At 37.5% G+C, this 15668-nt stretch overlaps 1 protein-coding gene and 1 pseudogene across 1 annotated transcript in view; both read left to right on the top strand.

Moving 5' to 3' along the window:
* The window catches only part of ARHGAP6 (Rho GTPase activating protein 6), a 539651-nt gene that overhangs the window by 91468 nt on the left and 432515 nt on the right, over positions 1-15668 (top strand). The gene's annotated exons all lie outside the window — the stretch shown is intronic.
* LOC116556831 lies at positions 5754-5840 on the top strand (annotated as a pseudogene).

The raw sequence follows: 15668 nt of genomic DNA, 5'->3' as shown, positions 1-15668 counted from the left end.
AAACTATCATCCCATGATCTTATTTTTAACTTGCATTTGCTTCTGAAATCTCAGCTGTAGATTAGTAAATGTAATACTTGGTAATTTTTTGATCTGATGTTTTATCTGCCCTTCCTGTAATTTAGAGTTTGTACACTTGGTTCTAATTCTGTCAGTAATTTAAATGAATATAAATTTAATATCATAGCTCGTGAGACTTAGTGTCACTTTCAAAGTCCTCCTGTCAACCTGCCCTTCTCCTTTTTCCTCTTGATCCAAGACCCATTATTCTAAGGTTTCTAACACGTTTCATTTTACTTATACTCCAGACTTGAGCTTGCTGTAAACAAGAAATTTATTTTTAGATCTTTTTGCTCTGCATTTTACTCAGTGCCTTTCTCTTTCTGAGTTTTCACAACATTCCTAGGCTACTGCTCAGCCAACATTTTAAATATGACAAAAATAAATGCGATGGAGGGAAGACTCTGTAGCAACAACAGAAGTGCCTGTTGAGTCCCCTTTGGATGGAAGCCTGAGACCCCTGGGTGGTTTAAGCAGAAATTTGAGTGAAGAAATGCGAAGCACAGAGATGTCAGAAGGAAACTTCAAGAGTGTTTATAAACAGTATATGCTACAGAAGGTGCAGGGCTACCGAGACCTCAATTAGGAATGGGGGGTATGGTTAGGAGAGGCCACTATGGTGCAGACATCACACCCCAATTTCTGTAGAAGTCAGCGATGGAAATGCCCAATGGTCCGATAATGTTCCCATTGGTGCCAGACCCAGAGCTTTGGTTTTTATCACCTTACATGGATTTTACACATTATTAAGACATAAGCTCGAGGAGAGAAATTTCTTATTAACAAAACCTGAAATCTTTCTAGCACTGCTACTTTCCCCCAACACCTGTACTAGCCACCCATGACATCCTCTACAGATTAGTGTGCCTCCTCTGCTTTCCATGTTAACCTTTTCACATCCATATCATTCCCTTTAAAACAGAGCTTCTCAACTATGACCTATTGACATTTGGAACCAGACAAATCTTTGTGGTGGGGGCTGTCCTGTGCATTGTGGGATGTTTAGTGGCATCTCTCACTTCTACCCATTAGATGCCAGAAACCCCTCCTTAAGTTGCTACAACCAAGAATGTCTCCAGACACTGCCGAATGTCTCCAGACACTGCCAAATGTCTCCTGAAAGTCATGATTGTCAGTGCTAAAGAACTACTAGTGTAGAACCCCTCTTTCCTCTGCTCTACTAGTTTGTCCTTCCTTGGTTTCCTTTATAACTCTGCTCCTAGCTCACCTGTACAAAACAATTCATTCATTAATCCCACCTAGCTCTAAGCTTTTTCATCACTAAGTACCTTCTGTCCCGCTGGGCCTAGACATAGATTTTACCAATTATGTTTTTTGCCATAGCCTCCATTTGGAATAAATCAGTTTTTGTTACTCCTTCCATATGTAATGAAAGAATAAGTTTGACTTCACTTTTAAAAGTATCTCCAGAGTTCCTACTAGCATATTCTGCACAAAATGGCTTCAGTAAAACTTTGATTCAATGAGCAGAACTACATTTTTTTTTTAAGGCAGAGTCTTTCTCTGTCACCCAGGCTGGAGTGCAGTGGTGCAATCTCAGCTCACTGCAACTTCCACCCTCGGGATTCAAGCAATTCTCGTGTCTTTGCCTCCCGAGTAACTGGGGTTATGGGTGCCCTCCATCACACACAGCTAATTTTTGTATTTTTAGTAGAGAAAGAGTTTTGCCATGTTGGCCAGGCTGATTTCAAACTCCTGACTTCAAGTGATCTGCCTGCTGTTGGGATTACAGGCGTGAGCCACTGTGCTCAGCCAGATCTGCAATTTTCCATTACTACCAGTTGCATTGCTTGATTTTTATTTATTTAGCACTTTTACCATTACTGAATTGCTTCAGGATTGAAGAGAATGAATCTTTAGAATCTCTATTGAAATAAGGAATTAAAGAATTGTGATTTCTTTTATTCTGCTAAGAACTTCCAATGTACTCATTTGATGATAAATACATTTTTAAAGTAAATATTCCCAACATACTTTGGACCACTGTACCTTTCAGCTATATGGCATGTACCTGGGTATGCAGACACTACACTATTTTTGTTGTAGATTTAGCAGTTATTTTGTGTACAATTGACAGACTTTTTTTTTTTTTCCCAGGTCCTCCCTGGGATTTAATTTTGTGATACCCTTCATATTTTCTCATGTCCCCTTAGTATTCACTCTATGCATGGAAGGCTGCTTATTGGGAACACCTAAAACTCTGCCACCTGAGGGCATTTTTTCTAACAATAAGAATTGCCTGAGTATTAATAGCCAAGACAGCAATTCTCCCAGCCCGCAGCCCTTAGGAAGGCTGAGGTCGGAGAATTGCTTGGGCCCAGGAGCTGGAGACCAGCCTGGGCAACATGGCTAGACCCTACCCCTACAATAATAATAATAATAACAACAACAGCAACAATGATAATAACTGGGTGTGATGGTACATGCCTGTAGTTCCAGCTACTTGGGAGACTGAAATGGGAGGATCACTTAAGTCCAGGAATTTGAGGCTTCAGTGAGGTGTGATTGTAGCACTGCACTCCTGACTCCAGCCTGGGTGACAGAGTAAGACCCTGTCAAAAAACCAAAACAAAGCAGAAAAAGCAAAATGAGAAAAGAAAATACAAGCAGCTCAGCTGGATTGATGGGGATTTGGCAAACAGCTGCCCCAGCTTCCTAGTTCCCTAGTTAGGACAACTCTGAGGCATATTCCATACTTTTTCTCAGTATTACCTAGTAGGATTGATAAAATTGCTCACAAAAGTAACTTGTGTGATAACACACCTCTGTTGGTTTCTTTCCCTTCTCTGTCTCACCTTCCAAATAAACTACTTACACTCAAATCTTTGTTTCAGACTCCACTTGTAGGAGAACCCAAACCAAGAATCCATGTTATAAACATGACGATTCAATATGTTTAGAGAAATCTTGAGCTAATTCACAAAGGCTTGTTAATGAAATGCTGTTGATCAGTGTTGTCACCAAATGTTCTAAGGCCTACACTCTGGGTGGGCCAGACTGCATCAGGGACTGCTGTGCACTGATGTGTATGTCTGTGGTGATGTGGGCAATGTTATTTTTCTTGGGTTTGTTGTGAGTAAAGCTTTTGGAAATTATGTTTTCCCACAAGTTCCACAAATGTTTTCACATTTTAGAAATTGTTTGAGCATTCTCTAAGCCATAACTTTGAAAGTCAAACAGTTTGGCTGTTGATATTATTTTTAAAGAAACAAAAATTTTGTTTTGTTTTCAATTTTGGCTTTTGTTATGCTTTGCAATCCTTTCTTGCTCTCACAGCCTTAACTTACTTTGTCTTGTACGTACTTTTGCATAATACTCGTGGAGATATTTCACAGACATTTTTGTATGGATATGATTGCAGTATTTTTTTACTGATAATATTTTACATTCTAAATCTCTTATACATATATTTTATTTAATTCTCACAAACCCCCTAAACAATAAGATTATAATCATGGTTTAATGATAGAGAAGACCAAGTTCCAGAGAGTTTAAGTGAGTTTCTGTTCAGCACTTTTATCTTGTAATGAATTAGCAGAAACATTTATTCATGTGATAAGCAATTCTGCAAAGACAACAAAGAGTGAGAATGTAATCTCCAAGGGAAGCAGAGTGTGTATTAGCAAAGCTGTAGGGTAGGGGAACTTGGGGATGAATGGATACAGACCTCAGCAATCTTCCTAGGTCTGGTTTTCTTTTAGATTTGTTAATTCACCACATTCTCATGTAATGGAAAGAGTAAACATTCTCTGTATGCTAGCATTCTTTTACAAAATGAACACCAGTGAACCAGACATCAAAGCAGCATTTTCCCAGTGCTTTTTTCACCTTCTAGAAAACCTCCTTCACTATTGCTGTCAGTCTCTGGTGGATTATCAGCACCATAAACACTATAGTCCATGTTTTCTGTATCACCAACCAGGATACCATGAGCACTATGTGTTGGTTTATACACAGTCTTTATTGCACTTGCACTAAATTTATATCTGGGGTGAAGTGGAAGTGCACCATCATCTCAAATGTCAGCACTAAATTTTGAAGTCAGGTCCAAAGCTAATAGATTCTGTTTCTTCCAGGAGCTAGAATCTTGCCTTTGATAGCCAGCTCTGAATAGGTCCCGACTTGACGATTGCCATCCCTTATGTTGGACTCAGTATGAGTCCTTTGCTTGTTATCTGCTGTTGGTAACTGAGATTCTCTGGAGGCCAGTTAAACCCCTTTGGCCCTTCCACCGACAATGAACTTGAGTTATGACTAAGCCATTCTGCATGGGCGAGTATTCAGGTGGGAAAACAGAAAATATGTAGATGTTTCAAGAAGAAAGATTTATTACAGGAGAGAAAGGCTTACTAAAGCATTAAAAAGGACTGACACTAGCATTCAAGAAATTAGGAAGATAGTAACAGCAGGTAAGCACCACTGATGGTCTCAGATACCTACTGTACCTGAAAACATCTAGCAACACCTCCCATTGGCCATCGGCCCATACCTATTAATCTGTCTGTCATCACCATATTGGACTTTGGCTTCTCTTCTGCCTTGTGAATGTGTCGCATTTGTGTGACCTCACCCTGAAGTATATGGCAAGGAGTCTGGAAAATGTAATTCCCAAACTTCTAGCTGCTCAGATACAGAAAAGAACATATAGGAAAGAATGTAGTTCTGAGTAGCCTACTGATAGTTCAGGCCATATCGTGTTTCTAGGAATTTTCTGAAACTGATCTGTGAGCCTGGGGTGCCCAAAGAAGAGGATGTTATTCCTCCAAAACTGAAGGTGCTAAGAAAAACATTTCTGATCTGGGACGGGGCAATAGAATCAGGGAGAAATAGCAACTGGGGATGTGATGACCCTCAAAATTAAGATGCAGTGATAGTTGTTGATGTGAAACAGGAAAAGATTGGGACCTATGCTTCACACAGAGCTACCAGAAATATGTTGTACACTTTAATCAGCTGGCTGAGTGTCTTCTCTACCCCTTTATGTCAAGGTCAGAGTCTTTGGATAAGTTTTCTGCTTCAGATACAAACCTTGGAAAAAGTCTCCGGGAGGCAGTGAGATATGTCCAGGAGGTCATCCTTGCACACCTGCTCTATTCAGCCAGTCCTGTCGGGCATGGGACCTGGCCAGGAGTGGTAGAACAACTTTTGGGATTGTTTTTAGTGGCATATTCTACTTGTCATCTGATTCATAACATTTGCTTACAGAAGCCCATGCTTTTGGCCTAGATACAAGACTGAAAGGCTGAAGCATCCATGAAATTGACCTAATGCTGTATAAATATATTACTACATGTTACAAGCCATAAAGTCTGATTTATTCCTCATAGAATGCTATCAGTCAGTTTTTTTTTCATCATGTTGTGAAATAGTCTTTGTATATTCATTATTACATTTTGTGAAGAAATCTTATTTAGATGAATTAATACTAAATATCAAATAATGGTATATTTTTCTCTCAAGAATATATTATAAAACCAAAACCCTGTAAGAGAAATTGTTTTCTTGGATAAGTCAAATAAAAAGTACTGTAGCTAAGCACTTAATTTACTCAAACTGAGATACTAACTTCTAATTTTCTTAATATGTTATTAATACTTTTAATCTTTTCTTAGGAAATTTTTATGGAAATTGTATTCAATAATATTATGAAGTTGTTACAAAATTCTAGTTGGAAGCCTATACTTTCAGGAATCATTTCTATAGTTTCTTACTAGAGAAGTTTCTCTGAACGTGTAGAGCACTGACCAATATCATCCTGATACCAAAACCTGGCAGAGACACAACTAGAAAAAAAAATTTAGGCCAGTATCCATGAGGAACATCAATGCAAAAATCTTCAATTAAATACTGGCACACTGAATGCAACAGCACATCAAAAAGCGCCTCCATCACGATCAAGTAGGCTTCATCCCAGGGATGCAAGGCTGGTTCAACATATGCAAATGTGTAAACATAATCCATCACATAAACAGAACCAAAGACAAAACCACATGATTATCTCAATAGACGCAGAAAAGGCCTTTGACAAAATTCAACAGCCCTTTATGCTAAAAGCTTTCAATAAACTAGGTATCCGTGGAACATATATCAAAATAATAAAAGCTATTTACAACAAACCCACAGCCAATATCATATGGAATGGGCAAAAACTGGAAGCATTTCCTTTAAAAGCTGGCACTAGACAAGGGTGCACTCTCTCACCATTCCTATTCAACATAGTATTGGAAATTTTAGCCAGAACAATCAGACAAAAAGAAATAAAGGGTATTTAATTAGGAAAAGAGGAACTCAAATTGTCTCTCTTCACAGACGACATAATTATATATTTTGAAGACCCCATTGTCTCAGCCCAAAATCTCCTTAACATGATAAGCAACTTTAGCAAAGTCTCAGAATACAAAATCAATGTGCAAAAATCACAAGCATTCCTATATACCAATAACAGAGAGAGAGCCAAATCATGATGAAACTCCCATTCACAATTGCTACAAAGAGAATAAAATACCTAGGAATATAACTAATGAAGGGCGTGAAGGACCTCTTCAAGGAGAACTGCAAACCACTGCTCAATGGAATAAGAGAGGACACAAACAGATGGAAAAAATATACCATGCTCGTGGTTAGGAAGAAGCAATATCTAGAAAATTACCACACTGCCTAAAGTAATTTATAGATTCAATGCTACCCCCATCAAGCTACCATCCACCTTCTTCACAGAACTGGAAAAAGCCACCTTAAACTTCATATGGAACCAAAAAAAAAGCCCACATAGCCAAAACAATTCTAAGCAAAAAGAACAAAGCAGGAGGCATCATGCTACTGACTTCAAACTATACTACAAGACTACAGTAATCAAAACAGCATAGTACTGGTACCAAAACAGAGATATAGACCAATGGAACAGAACAGAGGCCTTGGAAGTAATGCCACACAACTACAACCATCTGATCTTTGACAAACCTGATGAAAACAAGCAATGGGGAAAGGATTCCCTGTTTAATACATGGTGTTGGGAAAACTGGCTTAGCCATGTGGAGGAAGCTGAAACTGGACCCCTTCCTTACACCTTATACAAAAATTAACTCCAGATGGATTAAAGATTTAAACATAAGGCCTAACACCATAAAACCCCAGAAGAAAACCAAGGCAAAACCATTCAGGACATAGGCGTAGGCAAGGACTTCATGGCTAAAATACCAAAAGCAATGGCAACAAAAGCCAAAATAGATAAATGGTATCTAATTAAACTTAAGAGCTTCTGCACAGCAAAAGAAACAGTCATTAGAGTAAGCCAGCAACCAACAGAATGGGAAAATAATGTTGCAATCTATCCATCTGACAAAGGGCTAATATCCAGAATCGACAAAGAACTTATACAAATTTACAAGAAAAAATCAAACAACTCTATCAAAAAGTGGGTGAAGGATATGAACAGACACTTTTCAAAAGAAGACATTTATGCAGCCAACAAACATATGAAAAAAGGCTCATCATCACTGGTCATTAGAGAAATGCAAATCAAAACAACATTGAGATACCAACTCAGGTCTGTTAGAATGGCAATCATTAAAAAATCAGGAGACAACAGATGCTGGAGAGGATGTGGAGAAATAGGAACCCTTTTACACTGTTGGTAGGAGTGTAAATTAGTTCAACCATTGTGGAAGACAGTGTGGTGATTCCTCAGGGATCTAGAAATAGACCATTTGACCCAGCAATCCCATTACTGGGTATATACCCAAAGAATTATAAATTGTTCTATTATAAAGACACATTCGCATGTATGTTCATTGCAGCACTGTTTACAATAGCAAAGACCTGGAACCAACCCAAATGCCCATCATTGATAGACTGGATAAAGAAAATGTGGCACATACACACCATGGAATACTATACAGCCATAAACAAGGATGAGTTCATGTCCTTTGCAGGGACATGGATGAATCTGGTGACCATCATTCTCAGCAAATTGACGCAAGAACGGAAAACCAAACACTGCATGTTCTCACTCATGGGTGGGTGTTGAACAATGAGAACACGTGGTCACAGGGAGGGGAACATCACATACTGGGATCTGTTGGAGGTCTGGGGACTAGGAGAGAGATAGCAGCGGGTGGGAAGATTGGGGAGGGATAAAATTGGGAGAAATACCTAACATAGGTGACGGGAAAATGGAGGCAGCAAGCCACCGTGGCATGTGTATACCTATGTAACAATTCTGCAAGATCTGCACATGTATCCCAGAACTTAAAGTATAATTTAAAAATAACTAAAGAGAAAAAAAATTCTAGTTGGAAAAATACTTTATAGACTATATATAATATTGAAATTTTGTTTCTTTTATAATCATAAGGATGCAAACAGAAAGGCCTAGTAACCTCCAGTTAACTAATTGGTAGGTGTGTTATTTAATCTGTATATATTGGAGATCTCCTTTAGTTGCACTGAAAGCCGATTTATCACCTATTTTTGCTCTCTCTCATTTTATTGTTTTTCATTGGAATAATGGCCCTTTTTAGACCTTGTGTGAATTTTTTGGTTCACAATGATATGCTAACAGGTCAACAAAATGTTTTATAAATGAGTCATTTTAGCACCTGCCTCTTTTTGTGCCCTTTAACACACAATGCTTTAGATCTCTGGACTAGAAAAAGTGACAAGTCAAAACTAAGAATGCTAGGAGACATGTTACTGAAAATAAGGCCTGCAAAAAATCATTTTAAGTTAACCAACAGTAACTTATCAAAGAGTATTATGTTTCACATTGTAGGAGAAACTAAGAATACCAGTATTTGGTCCAGAATTTAACTTCACTTTGATTTTAAGTACAAACATAAGTGTGAATTTCTGCCATTTCCTTCTAGACTTAGGTTATGATGTGAAATTAGTAAATTGATCGTAGCTGCAATCAAATTCTTAATTATTATGAATAATTAATGTTTGCAAAGTATGTTTCCAGTCTTTGCATAGATGTGCTCTTCTGGCTCATGGGAGTATCTTTCTAATTAGTAGGTGGATACGTACTTATTTGTGTGTGCACGCATGTGAGAGAGAAATACTTTTCTCAATTAATGTACTTCTGATTATATACATCTTGTGAGATTTCATGTAATTGAAAATTAGCTAGAAATAATAATACTGATTTGTCTTCATAACACATTTTCATGATGCTTGCACCATTACTCTTGTAATTTATATATTTGAACTTCTTGTTATTAAATTGGATTATCTTATAGTTTTTTAATAGTGGGTATTCCAGCTCTTGACTCACAAAATTACAATTAGTAATTCATTTCTTCAATGAATTTTAATATTGATAAATTATTTCAAATGAATTCACTTAATACCATTTTTATTTTCTTATGAGTTTTCTAATAAAAACAGTTTTCCTCTCTTCCTCTCGTTTTCAACTCAATGGCTTTTTAAAAAATGATATTAATGTGTAGTTATAATTATGCATTTTTTCCAGGCCCTTATGTCTCTTTTAAAAATAACTTTTATTTATTGTGAGTTTTCTCCCCAAAGCAGAAGTTAGTCCATACACATGGAAATTTCACAATTAGGCAATTAAACTAGAAGTATAACAGCTGACGTGTGTTCAAAGTAATAAAGTTCCAAAATTAGAAAGTGAATCAAATTAACATAAAGGCATTATTAACTTTTTCTGGGAGGCGTGAGTTTGCAAAAGTCTTGGGTAATTTGATTTGCTTATTCTCAAAATAGCCAGTGAACCTTGAGTGACTTTGCATTTCAAAGGTGGGAGCCAGAGGGAAGGTCACTGTTAGTACTGGAGTGGCAAAGAAGAAAGAGGTTTCACTTTGAAATCATCTAGGGTAATGCCTGCTGCTCTGTTTTGAGATTCTTAGCTAGATGCTATGAAGAAGTTTTGTTTTGTTTTGTTTTTGTGAGAATCAGAAAGTTAATAATTCCTTAATTTGGAACTTCAGGTAGTTTTTAAAACTTCTCCTTGTTTTATAGTTTTCTCTGTTGTTTATATCTTACTAACATTCAAATAATAAAGTCATTTTCATTTTTAAAAGAAACAAAAATACCATTGTGTGAGAGATCTCTGACTCTAAGCTTCCTGTTTTCTTGATACATCGATTACATGCTAATAGGCTTTAAAACATCTATACAGGAACATTTTAAGATTATTTGAATGAATGATATGTCATTTCCATTACAGGCTGCTAGACTGCAGTTTCATAGACTATTGATGTGGGTCTGAGGGCAGTCCCCCAAATTAATATGGTGGATCCACTGTTTTGAAAGACCGTTTTCATTTTACACAACTTCTGGCACGTTCTTAAAAATAATTACACACACACCTTTTAAGTAGTTCCCCCAGTGCAGCTGCTATTCATTCTGTTGTCATCCTTGTTATTCAGGTCCAGCCTAGTCCCTTCATGATGTATTGCCCCTGTTGTTCTTGCTTTCTTGCCCTTCCTAAGAGCTCCTGCTCTCTTTTCTGGTCCTTAGGTGGGGCAGCGCTTTTCTTGTTGCATATAGATATAGTCAGTCCTGGCTCTGGCCCCTCTCAAAGGACATGCTGTATCACGTGTCCAAGGAGGAGTGGTTAGGCCCACAGGGCTTCCACTTCATGAGTGTTGCCACTGGCCTCTGTCTGAGTGTGTTTCACTACCCTAACCATATGTGGACATCCAGATGTTGCATCCTTGATGTTCATGTGGGACAACCAACGCTTCCTGATGCCAAGGAGGCCAGGGCTTTCTGCAACTTCCCATCTTTGACATGAAAAAGGGAGGTGGACAGGGAAACTTGAAATAACTAGTCCATTTTTGTCCAGAGCTGGTAGAAAATTTGGGTTGGCCAGATATAACTTTATTTCCTTTGGGGTCATAGCCAAACTTGATTTTATTTAATGCATCCATTTTGAAAAAGTGTTATTTTTATATACTTATGAATGTTTAAGAGTTCATGTATACATGCAGTTAAAAAATTAAAATGGTCTAAAACAATATGTGCTTTTTTAAAGGTCTCATTACCATCTTGATTCCTGAGTCTACCATTTTACTTACACAGAGAAAAGTGATACCAATGTCTTGCATACATTTCCATTTTTCCTGTGTTATTGTATGTATTTATAAGCATGCCCATCTCTGAATCTATCTCTATCTCTACATATACCACTTTTGTACAAATTATACTACCCAGTTTGTACACAATATCTTACACTTAACATACCTGGGTGATAGTTTTATATCTCTGGGTGCACAAATGCTTCCTTTGTTTTAGCTTTTAAGGGTTTTATAATCTACTGTATGGAGATTAACTATAAAATAGTGATTTCTTAATTTGTTTAACCTGTCCTCTACTGATGCATATTTCTGTTGCTTAGCATCCTTTGCTTTGGATCAAGGGTTGGCAAATGTCTTCTGTAAAGGCTAAACAGTAAATATTTTAGACTTTGAAGGCTATGTGGTCTCTGTTGAAACTGCTTCACTATGTATTACAAGAACAGACATAGACTATATGTGGCTATGTTCCAGTTAAACTTTATTTATAAAAACAGGCTGCAGTGCAGGTGTGGCCCCTACCCTAGATGTTTCATTTTGAGAGACTGTCATAGCACCTAGCACTGTGATTGGCCTGCAGCAAGTACTTAACTGATAGCTGTTATTTGATTGATGGGTAATTTGTCTGGAAATTTGTCGTTAGAATAAAGAGAATTCTAACCAGTAAAAGATTTGAAAAATACATTTGTATCAAAACAGAGAAAATAGAAAATGCATGAATTTAAGAGCATTTGACTTTCTGGTGTTTTAAAAAATTGTTTAAGATGATGCCTTGACTTCTTTTCAAAGTGTAGTAAACAGGAATAAGAAAATGATATAATGGAGAAAGGATTATCTACCTCTTTGTAGCACTACTACCCTTCGAAATTTCGCCTCCTGCCCCATGGGCCATCAGTCTAACCAGTAAACTCAGATTCAACCACAAAACTGGGTACGTAACATAGCTCATGGTTATTAAACCCACGTGGTTTTAGATGCTGAGTGTATTTTCTTGAAAATTCGTGTCATCCTTATCATGTCCACATACAAATGGCCACCATAGGCTTTTCCCTGTTTCTGAGGTTCTAGAGAACACATGAAAGTACTTCCCTTTTCATTAAGTACTAAATTTGATGCTTTTAAATTCTTTGAAGTTCTGTATTAGGGATGAGTAAACTAAGGCCTGCAGGCCAAATTCAACCTGCTGCTTATTTTTGGAGGTAAAGTTTTATTGGAACACAGTCATATGCATTTGTTTATACATTACCTGTGGCTGCTTTCATGTTACAGCAGACAACTTGAGTAGCTGAAATAGAGAATGTAGAACTCACCGTAATGAAAAAATTCATGGAAAAAACCTTGCCAACCTTCTTTTTGATTGTACTATTTTTTCCTCCAACTTTGAGAATCTAGTGCTCTCTTCTCTGAAGTTGGAGGGGATCTATTGTTATTTTTTTAGGACAGAGAACTTGCAATCAGCATGTTTCTTAGCTTTTTAAAAACAGGCACAGTTGTTTGGTTGATTTATCTTTTCAATATAGTGAATTCCTAGATTATTTGTTGAGCAGACAGTTATTAAACTGTCTCTTAAATAGTTATTAAACCTCTTATGTTCAAGCCTGGGAATACAAAGACAAATTAGATTGATTTCCTGTTTGGGAAAAAGTTTGGGGGCCGATAGTTAACATAGATAAATAAATTAGTGATTATAGAGAGTCACAGAGGTGTAAAGGAACTGTTATGGGAGGAGGAGCCCTCCATATTATCTTAGAGGACAGTGAAGGCTTGCCAGTGCAGAAAGGTGACATTTTGAAGGATACAAGGAATTGGACAAACTAGGAAGAAGAACACATTCGAGGCAGGCAGAAGGTACACTAAGCATGTACAAAGGTGCTGAGATCTTAAAACAGCTTTTTTTTTTTTTTTTTTTTTTTCTTTTTGAGACGGAGTTTTGCTCTTGTTGCCCAGGCTGGAGTGCAATGGCACGATCTCGGCTCACCGCAACCTCCGCCTCCTGGGTTCAGGCAATTCTCCTTCCTCAGCCTCCTGAGTAGCTGGGATTACAGGCATGCGCCACCATGCCCAGCTGATTTTTTGTATTTTTAGTAGAGACGGGGTTTCACTATGTTGACCAGGATGGTCTCCATCTCTTGACCTCGTGATCCACCCGCCTCGGCCTCCCAAAGTGCTGGGATTACAGGCGTGAGCCACCGCGCCCGGCCTTAAACAGCTTTAAACAGCTTGAGGTAATGGAAGAAGCAGTGACAGAAAAAGAAATGGGTCTCATCATTTTTTTTCATTACAACACATTTTTATTGTACAAATTTGGCAAATACAGAAAACCAGTAAGAAAATTAAATTCATCTGTAATATCATCATCCTATGCTAATAATTTTTAACATTTGATATATGTCATTCCACTTTTTCTATGCGTAGATATTAATATACTGTATTTCTTTTTAAAAACAAAATTAAAATTTTGCAAGTCTACAATGTTTCTTACTTTTTAAATAACGTTACACACGTTTTTCATGTCATTGAGCATTCTTGTATAATATGTTAACAGCTACATTATATTTGATTGTATGTATATGCCACAATTCCTTTAATCCCTCACTGTTTAACAGATATATATATATATATATATATATATATATATATATGTTGTTTTACTTTTTTTTTTTTGCTGATTTAAAAAAATGGGTACCTTTGTAGATAACTTCTTGTTCACCCTCTTAATCGTCTCCTTTGGTGTCCTCTTTTTTTAAATATTTTATTGCACTTTAGGTTCTGGGGTACATGTGCAGAACATGCAGGAGTGTTGCATAGGTACATACATGGCAATGTGATTTACTGCCTCCATCCCCATCACCTATATCTGGCATTTCTCCCCATGTTATCCCTCCCCAACTCCCTACCCCCCACTGTCCCTCCCCAGTCCCCCTCAACAGACCAGAGTGTGTGATGCTCCCCTCCCTGTGTCCATGTGTTCTCACTGTCCAACACCCACCTCTGATTGAGAACATGTGGTATTTGACTTTCTGTTCTTGTGTCAGTTTACTGATGTTGGTTTACTGATGTTTACGGATGATGGTTTCCAGATTCATCCATGTCCATACAAAGGACACAAACTCGTCATTTTTTATGGTTGCATAGTATTCCATGGTGTGTATGTGCCACACTTTCCTTGTCAAGTCTATCATTGATGGGCATTTGGGTTGGTTCCAGGTCTTTGCTATTGTAAACAGTGCAGTAATGAACATATATGTTCATGTGTCTTTATAATAGAACAATTTATAATCCTTTGGATATATACCTAGTAATAGGATTGCTGGGTCAAATGGTATTTCTATTTCTAGGTCCTTGAGGAATCACCACACTGTCTTCCACGATGGTTGAACTAATTTATACTCCCACCAACAGTGTAAAAGTGTTCCTATTTCTCCACATCCTCTCCAGCATCTGTTGTCTCCAGATATTTTAAAGATCGCCATTGTAACTGGTTGTGAGATGGTATCTCAATGTGATTTTGATTTGCATTTCTCTAATGACCAGCGATGAGCATTTTTTCATAGGTTTGTTGGTCTCATATATGTCTTCTTTTGAAAAGTGTCTGTTTATGTCCTTGCCCACTTTTGAATGGGTTTGTTTGTTTGTTTGTTTCTTGTAAATCTGCTTTAGTTTTTAATAGATTCTGGATATTAGCCCTTTGTCAGATGGGTAGATTGCAAAAATTTCTTTCCCATTCTGTAGGTTGCCGGTTCACTCTAATGATTGTTTCTTTTGCTGTGCAGAAGCTCTGGGGTTTAATTAGATCCCATTTGTCTATTTTGGCTTTTGTTGCCATTGCTTTTAGTGTTTTAGCCATGAAGTCCTTGCCTATGCCTATGTCCTGAATGGTTTTGCCTTGGTTTTCTTCTAGGGTTTTTATGCTGTTTAAGTCTTTAATCCATCTGGAGTTAATTTTAGTGTAAGATGTCAGGAAGGGGTCCAGTTTCAGCTTTCTGCACATGGCTAGCCAGTTTTTCCAACACCTTTTATTAAACAGGGAATCCTTTCCCCATTGCTTGTTTTTGTCAGGTTTGTCAAAGATCAGATGGTTGTAGATGTGTGGCATTTCCTGAGGCCTCTGTTCTGTTGCATTGGTTTGCATCTCTCTTTTGGTACCAGTACCATGCTGTTTTGATTACCGTAGCCTTGTGGCATAGTTTGAAGTCAGGTAGCCTGATGCCCCCAGCTTTGTTCTTTTTGCTTAGAATCGACTTGGCTATATGGGCTCTCTTTTGGTTCCATATGAAGTTTAAGGTGATTTTTTCCAGTTCTGTGAAGAGGATCATAGGTAGCCTAATGGATATAGCATTGAATTTATAAATTACTTCAGGAAGTATGGCCATTTTCACAATATTTCTTCTTCCTAACCATGAGCATGGAATGTTTTTCCATCTGTTCGTGTCCTCTTATTTCCTTGAGCAGTGGTTTGTAGTTCCTCTTGAGGAGGTCCTTTACATCCTTTGTTAGTTGTATTCCTAGGTATTTTATTCTATTTGTAGCAATTGTGAATGGCAGTTCATT

This window comes from Sapajus apella, unplaced genomic scaffold (assembly GCF_009761245.1).
Source record: "Sapajus apella isolate SASKATOON/1434 unplaced genomic scaffold, GSC_monkey_1.0 scaffold17, whole genome shotgun sequence".
In the NCBI taxonomy this organism is placed as follows: domain Eukaryota; kingdom Metazoa; phylum Chordata; class Mammalia; order Primates; family Cebidae; genus Sapajus; species Sapajus apella.
Note: the sequence above shows the minus strand (reverse complement) of the source record. Positions and strands in the feature narration are given on the sequence as shown.